Here is a 9,157-nt window from a genome sequence, read left to right as displayed (position 1 = left end):
TGAAGAAAGAAAAGACAATGAATGTCCCCATTTGAAACAAAGAAACGAAAAGTTTATCTAAAAATGACAGTGAACTCTAATGATTATGCCATGCATTTTGGATTAAGCTGTCTGATCTTTCCATTCAAACTTTCTACCAATTGTTGGAGTTAATGGCCTTGAAACCGAGTTGCTTCCTTAGGTCAATTGCATTTAAGACCTCATTCGGCTAGTGGCATCTTGAAGAGTTTTCGCCAACAAACCTCTCTCATTTTATTTTTCTCTGCTCACCATTGCGTTATGGTAACCGTGAGAATTTTTCACCAATGAGGCTATCTTATTTTTATTTCTCTTAACTCACCGTCATCTTACGGTGCCCATGAGGGTTTTCACCGATAAGACCGTCTCATTTTTATCTCTCTCAACTTACCATCACCTTATGGTGCCCTTGAGGGTTTTCACCAATAAGACTCTCATTTTTGTTTCTCTCCTGATTCCTTATGTTGAGGAAGACAAGTAGTTCCCAAAATGCGTCCTCACATCCATTGCATGCTTAGCCTTAACATTCTCAAATATTGATGTAAAGGTCTTTCTTTGGTTGTAACTTGTATTTTGAATAGGTTATAAAGAAAAGATGGCATGAGGCCCAAATGACACTTGAAGTGGGGTAGGACTTACAACTTTTGAAATCGACTCAAACAATAAGGATTAACTCATGCCCCAATTTCTTTGGTTGGGTAATTCTAAATTATTTATTTGGTTGGACTGAGCCCAGAGTAGGGCATCCTACGTATCTCACCCCTGAGAGGAGAGAATCAGGCCACGCGTAGTTCTGACAGTTCGCTCTTTTGCTTGGTTTTGATTTCTTCTCTTTTTTTCTGACTGTTTTTTTCTTTGAAATCTTTTCTAGCTTTATTTTTTGACATATTTTTCTGACTCTATTATTTTTCTCGACACTTTTCTTTTAAACTTTGCTGACTCTTATCTCGATTCTAAAAGAGGAGTATGAAATAAAATATAATTCTAGCTCAAACGGGGTGCACAAAAGATGACATAATGTTTGGATAGCAGAATGAAATGCCTCCATCATATCAATCCTTTAAAATGCAAGTACATATCATGCAATATAAAAGTGAAAGATAGAGATCATTCGTGATATTTTACAGCACTAACTTTAGCTGAATTTGTGCATCACTACTCTTACACTTTGTTCAACATACCACTTTATTTTTGTTGTACATTCCCCACATTAAATGACTCATGCTTTTGTGGAGCTGATTTTCTTCCTATTCCTCTTGATATAGGATCATGCAGTCACTGTTTGGCCTAATTGAGAGATGTCTTTCAATTGATTAGCACGTTATTCTTGTTATTCTCTAAATAATTGCCTTAATTTTCAAAGAAGGTTTCAACTTATCACCAAATGTCTCTGCACTTTACCTATTTTCTCAGATATTTTTTCTAACTTTAGCCCTCTGATTCAATGTTGCATGATTAAAACTGGATTTTAAGATTTGGCTGAAAATTTTGCAAACAGTCATAATACTAGAATCCAACATAAAATGTATTATGTAAAGAATAAAAACAAACAACTTAAAATAAGACAAAACAACCAAGGGACATCATGTTTCATTTAAAGGAAAGATAGAAGGGTTTAAACAAAGATGAAAAAGAAACAACACAAGATAGATTCCAAACTATAACCCTAAAATAATTTGGAAAATAGAACGGAACAAAATAAACTACCAACAATCCTTCCAAGTAAGGAAAGAAGTGACTTCCCAATTGCTGAACTTGACATCTTAGCCACTACTTTGCATATCAGCATACTAGAGCTTCCCTCACTGTTAATGTTCTGCACCATAATTGATTTATCTTGAATCATCTTTTCTATTTCTCTTTTCAAAGCACGACAATCTTCAATACTGTGACCTTGAACATTAGAGTGATGTGCACATCATACATTAGGATCAAAGCTTCTTGAATGCGGGTTAGGAGTATACCCAAGAAGAGGAGTAATCATGTCCCGCTGTACCAATCTCTAAAATATATTGGCATACAAATCTTTGATTGGTGTGAAACTATCCCTTGACTTCTGCCTTATTTCATTGTTTGGCTTAAATAAAAAATTAGGCCTATAAGGGCTTTGGTATATTTGTGGAGTTGAAGGATGACTCTGAGAAGTTAGTGCATGCCATTGTGGGTAAGATAAGGGTTGAACATATGGTTGTGCATTATACACTGGATATAGAGGTGGGGGAATGAAGTATAATGGATTTTGGGAGTGATTCTGCGGAGCTTGGGCATAATCTTGGGTTTGAGCCTGAGGGTAACGATGACGTGGTTTTCTTGACCATGCCTGTTGTCTAACTACAATAGCAGATGTATCTTTCTCATTCTTTTTCACTTCGACACTTCTCGAATATTTTTTAATTGCATGACTAGTCGCTTTCAATGTTGCAAAACTCACAATGCGACTGGTCTTAATCCCATCCTCTATCATCTCCCTATTTTTGAGGACCTCAATAAATAGCTTGCCTAATACAGGTAACAAGTGTTGATAATATATTTCATCCTGTGCTTGAATAAACACCTCCACTATCTTACTTTTATTCATTGGCGGTTTTACCCTAGCAGCTTGTTCACGCCATCTAATTGCATACGTTCTGAAACTTTCAGTATTTTTTTTCATATTAGATAGGGTTTTCTCGTCAGAAATTAACTCTATATTGTATTAGAATTGTTGTATGAATTCATTAGCTAGGTCATCCCAACTATTCCACTTGTCGATGTCTTGATCAACAAACCATTCTGAAGCTAGACCTGAAAGACTCTAATCGAAATAAGCCATGAGTAATTCTTTCTTCCCTCCAGTGCCCCTTAATTGGTTACAATAACGCCTCAAATGTGCCATGAGGTCACTGTGCCCGTCATATTCTCAAGCTTCGTTATTTTAAAACCAAAAGGGAGATTAATTCCTAGAAACACACACAAATATTTATACGAGATACTTTTGTAACCCCCGAGTCCTTGAAAGTAGGGGTGTCATGGGTTTGATTAAAAACCAAACCGAACCGTAAACCGAACCAAACCGTTTAAAACACCGACTTTTGATTTGGTTTAGTTAGGTTTGGTTTTAAATTTTAAAAAACCGATGCTATTTGGTTTGGTTATGGTTTTACTTAAAAAACTGTGAAATTAACCAAACCGAACCGATAAATTATATATATATATATATATATATTATAATTATTTATATATAATTTATAAATAAAATATAAATATTTTATTAAATTTAATCTAAACCTAAATGTTAATCTATGTCTAGCCCAACCAATACTTTAGCCCAATTTCCCAAAGTCCCAATCCCAAGCCCAACTTTACCTACTATTACTAATAAGTTAACCTTACGGTCCCTACCTTACTTTTTCTACTTCAGCTTTCACAATATGAGTTACCATGGTCCCTGATTCAAATGGTAGTATTGTCTCCTTGTTTATTCAATCGTTTCTTATATGATTAGCTCACCTAGATAGTCTTTAAAGTAAACAGATAACTCAAATTTTTCCAACTCTGTCTCTTCTTGCAGTACACTGTAACAAAATACAAAGCTCTGTTTTACAATGTACATGTATGTGCTTATATGTTGTTGGATAATCTTAGTGCCTACAATACAAAGCTAGTGCTTTTCATCTCAATGTTGGTTTTGTTTAATGTGTTTGTTCTGATTTTTAAAAATTTATAGTGTCATTTGCCCATCACTGTACAAATATTTCATGAGAAATTGTTCAATGTGATACTCTTTTCTATGGGTTAAAAAAAGGAGTTTATTCTAGAGATGGTTGGAGTAGGCTAGTCAATAACCGAAAAAATCAAAAAACCAAATCAAACCAACAAGAACAAAACCGACGGTTATTTTCTTTTTGTGGTTTGGTTTCGTTTTAGAAATTCAAAAACCCGACTAAATTGGTTTTGGTTATGGTTTTAACCACTAACCGATTCAAACCGACCCATAAACACCCCTACTTGGAAGTTCTTCATAGCTAGTTCCAAACTTCTCAATTTTCTGATCATTTTCTCTTGTTCTTCTGTCATAACAGGCTTCTCAATGTTTAGAGGAAATTCAGGTGGGTGAGTGCAGCCGTAAGGATCGGTCAACTTAAATGTGGGCTCGGAAGCATAATGCTGATCACCAGAAATATTCAATACAGGATCGTTTGTAGAGTGAGGAAGCATAACCGTTGGATGACCCTCAGAAGTAGGAGCCTCATGTGGGGGTGGAGCTGCAAAAACATGAACAGTGGGTGAAGCCGAGCATGTGGTAGTTTTGTCTTGATGAGTGAGAAAATGAATGTTGGAAGTGTTTGGATAGTGTTGCCCCGAAGTAGATTCTGATGCATGTTGTAGCGTGTCAACAACAATAGAAAACTGTACATGTGACACTGGAGGCAAGCTAGAAAGATATTCCAGATTATCAGTGGGAAATGAAGGAGGCGGCAACCCATTAGCCCAAGCTTGATGTATTTCTATCATTTGCTGCCTTAATTTTTGACTCTCTTCATTAGCTTCTAAATTCTCATTCCCCGAACTCCCTATCTGATTAGTGACCATAACCTCGGTATTTTTGTTGGCCATAACTTTCTCTTTGACTTGGTGCAATGAGGAGGACCAGCCAAAATGCCACAAACCAACCACCTTAAACTAATTGAACAAGAGATAATAAATGCGTTAGAGTTCAATATTTCTTCAAAATCTTTTCCTTTTTTTCCTTTTGAAAAGATCACCGAACCCAAGAAGGGCGCCTATATATCTCAATCCCGAGAGAGGAGAATCAGGTGTGCGTAGTTCGTAAAGTTTGGCCACAAAATGACCGATCAACCCTCGTTCTTTTTTTTTCTTGAAACTTTAAGAAGAAAAGAAAATAACCAATGATGAAAATATTTTGGAAATTTTTCAGCTTTAACATTCCTATACAAAATGAAACCTATGATCATCAAAGAAAAATCTTTTTTGGCTTTTTGAATTTGAATTTCATGCGAAAATGAAACTTGAAACTACTAAAGGAATTTTTTTTTGTACTTTTCTTTTAAATATGTATATGACACCTACTCTAAATGAAGAGAATTTTTTTTTTTGAATTTTTCAGATTTCTATACAAAATGAAACCTATGATTACCAAAGAAAAATCTTTTTGGGTTTTCAATTTTGAATTTCATATGAAAATTAAACTTGAAACTATTAAAGGAAAATCTTTTTGTGGTTTTCTTTTAGAGATATTTATGACACCTACTCTAATAAAGAGTGAAGAAAATCTTTTTGAATTTTTTTAAATAAGATCCCTGAACCCACAATAGGCTGCCTGCGTATCTCATTCCCGAGAGAGGAGAAACAGGGGTGCGTAGTTCATCCAGATTGGACAATCAAAGATTAAATAACCAAATAAACCTTGACTTAGAAGACACGACCAAAGACAAATGATAAAAACGTTAATAAAATATTTTTTGAATTTTTAATTTGACACTTCACATAAAATTGATACCAACAACTATGAAAGAAAAATCTTTTTTGGTATTTTCGTTATATAAAATGAACAAAACTTCAACCATCTTTTTGCATTTTTCTTTTATAAAAGCTCCAATTAAAAAAAAATAAATCTTTTTGAAAATTTTAAATTTAATATATTTTTTTGAGAAATGAGTGCAGAAGGTAATTTTTTTTTTTTTTTTAATTTTTGGATTGTGAAAAACAAAAATCATAAAGAATTCTAAAAAGAAAACTACGAAACTCCTTTTTTTGATTTTTTCTTGCCTACACATCTTTCTTTAATTCTAGCACATGCTTTTTTCCAAACCAGTCCGTCAAATGACCTTATTACCCTAAAAAATGAGACAATTAGCACATAGAGATGCTATAGGAGTGAGCCTCCTACGAAAGATCATGTGGTTCCCGTGAGGTCTCAATATGATGCAGATAGAGGGTGACTCAACTAGAGGTTCACTAACAAGGCTGTTCGGGGGAGCGTAAGGTCGATAGTGGCTTGCGACAGCTTTTCACCTACTCCATACGCCCAACGGCTCCCCCTCCTAAAATAAGGGTGACTCAACTAGAGGTCGTGTACACACGTGTACTATGAACTTGTTGCAAAAAAATTGCCTTGGGATATGCAAATGATGACAGATATAAAACGGTAACATATAAAAAAACTGTAAACATGGAGCACGAAGGCACTCAACAATGATAAAACAAATACAAATGATAACACAAACAACGTCTATACACCCATAATGTCAAACTGAGCCGATACAACTTAAAAATAAGATCGAATTCTGAAAAAAATACAGCAGAGTCGCTAGAGCTGTCACTCCCCTTTTTTAACAAAAAAAGATTCGATTTTAAAGTTTGAAAAAGGTTTTATTATTAAGTGACAAAATGAAGATTTATTTTAAAAAATGACTCTTATACATTTAAACTCACAGTCGCCACTTGACATAAATCGAGTATTCCAAGTCACCTTTGAAAATTCTTTTTCAAAATAGTTTGACTCTAAAAATTGATCCACGAATAGAGATTTCGGCTAAGGAATTCTGTTGATCAAGGGGAAGGTGTTAGGCACCCCTCGATCCCGTGGTTCGACCACGATCGATTCATGGAGTATATCGGCTAGTAGACACGATAAAATGTATAAAACAAATAAACATACAAAATAAACAATCCCACCAAAACAAAACAAGTTTGAAAAATAGTGTCTAGTCCAATTTATTACAAACCCAAAATAAAAAGTTACTGAAATGTAAACCTACACTATGCTCCATCCGGTGCCTCAGGCCTTGATCACGAGCCTTCTTTGCATACAAATTTCTTGGGACATTCCCTGAATAAACAATACAGATACCTTGGGGCATTGCCCGGCCAAATAACTACAAATTGAGTCAGATACGATAAAATAAAACCATTCAACACATATTTCAAACATTCCATCAATCCACAATCCCTATGTTTTGCCTACTTTGAACCTAAGACTTGCCTATCCAGCTTGATTTATCTTGGCACTATCATAATCAAGGACATCACTAAATCAAAGCAACTAACGCTTGCTTTTTATCAAGTTTTTAATTTTCGTCTCCCCAAATAACTGATTTTACCTCTCGAATGAGATATCATTTCATCACGCAGTTCATAATCGAGGGAATCTCACAACAAATCAAACAAAGTAGTAATTCATCACTAATCAAGATCAACCAACACACGATATTCAATCTGATGCACGGATATCATCAATAATAAAATAAAAAGAGGGAAAGAGTAGAATTTGATGTCAATTTGAAGCTTTTGAACACAATGTTACTCGAATAAAGAGAGTCCGCACTCGAAAATCTCGAATTGAACGTCATCTCGAATAAAAAATGATGATAAAATTGAGTCCAAATCGAATAAAAAACCAATGACAAAATTGAGCCCAAATCGAATAAAAAACCAATGACCAAATCGAGTACGAATCAGATCAACCCTTTAATTTCCGATGGTAATCGATAACTATAATGTTGATCCGAGCTTGGGCAGCGGTAGGTTACCTTTTTCGGCGAATCAGTCACCGGAACAGTAACTGCCGCAGTGTTCGTTTCTCTACTATTTACTATATACTCTCGCCTTTTTTCAATCTCTTTCCCTTTTTGGTCAGCTCCAGCAATATGTTGATTGGATTTTGCAATTGAATGGTAATTCTGGCGAAATACTTCGCCGAAATACTTTGCGGTGACGATGATTGATGTTAGTGATTAATAATATTATTAGTGATAATTGTGATGGTTGGTATTGTAGTGACTGTTATGATGGTGGCGATTGATGGTGGTGATGGTTGTTGTAATATGACGTTGCTTGATGTTAGTAGTTTAAGGTGTTGATTATGTTGGTTGAAACATGAATGCATTATGATTGACGATGTGTTGGTGCTAGTTGGAGATGTTATTTGTTATGATGGTGGAGATGGTTGTTAGTAGAGATAAATTTTAGCTATGGTACTGATTAAAGTGGTAGTAGAGGTGGCGTTACTAGTGACAATGGTGGTGGCAGCCAAAGAATGTGTAGAGGTTATGATGTATTAGTGATAGTTAGTAGTGGTGCTAGTTGTGATAGATGAGTTGGTTGGTAGTAGGGATTGATCGTTAGTGGTTGCTGATTGTGGTGTTGTTGACAGCAGTGGTGGCAGTGAATATAATTAGAATAAAAGAGGTAGTAGGTGTGATAGTGGTTGATAATTGTGGTTGGTAGCGGTATTTTTTATCGATGGTGATTGTGATGGTGGAGGTGGTTGGTGGTGGTGGGTGGTGGTGGGTGGTGGATGGTGTTTGACAATGGTGACGGTGGCAGAGGTGATTAGTGGTGGTGACTGCTGAATATGAATAGAGTGGTGAATATTATCCAACACCAGAATATCCCTTCAGACCTATTAAGACTTGGTTCTAGATTTGAATGATTAAGACCTATTCAGACCTATTAAGAGTTAAAACCTTAATAAAAAATAAATGCACTTAATGGTCTGAAGTCTGAACCATTCAGAATCAGACCTCCATTAAGTGCAAACAAATGAGGCCTGAGTATATAAGAGTGTATGGCTTCTGTGTATGAGTGCGTGTGTATTCTTTGAGTGGAAAAAAAATGGGGGCCCCTATATGGCGTGTATAGGTGTGTTAATTAGTGAGGAGTCCGTTTCTTTTTGTGTTTGATGTGTTAAAAACGTGAGTGGGTGGGGTATGTGGGTAGAGGAGGCATGGGGTATGGGATAGGGGTGTGAGGTGTCAAAATTTTATTGAGGGGAGAGGGTAATTTTATTATTAAAAGAATATTAGAGATCCTGTTTGTCAGGGGTTTGTTATTTTGTCCTCTAGTGAAAAAATTATTATATGATCGAGGGTACATGGTAAAGTGAGGGTAAATGGATAAAAATACACTCTTGAGAGGGACAAATTACGTGTGTACAAGTTTACTTTTTCTTGTTCATACTCCCTCCGTCCCATTTTATCCGTCCCAAATTGAGATGACACAACTATTAAGAAAACAATGATTGATGATGTAACTTTACCATTTTTTCCCTTTTAATTGTGTCTTGTTGTTAGTTCCAATATTGATGGATGGCTAATACCAAAGCACCATTTATATTCTTAATGGTGTACTCTTAATG

This window comes from Capsicum annuum, chromosome 3 (assembly GCF_002878395.1).
Source record: "Capsicum annuum cultivar UCD-10X-F1 chromosome 3, UCD10Xv1.1, whole genome shotgun sequence".
Classification (NCBI taxonomy): Eukaryota; Viridiplantae; Streptophyta; class Magnoliopsida; order Solanales; family Solanaceae; genus Capsicum; species Capsicum annuum.
Note: the sequence above shows the minus strand (reverse complement) of the source record.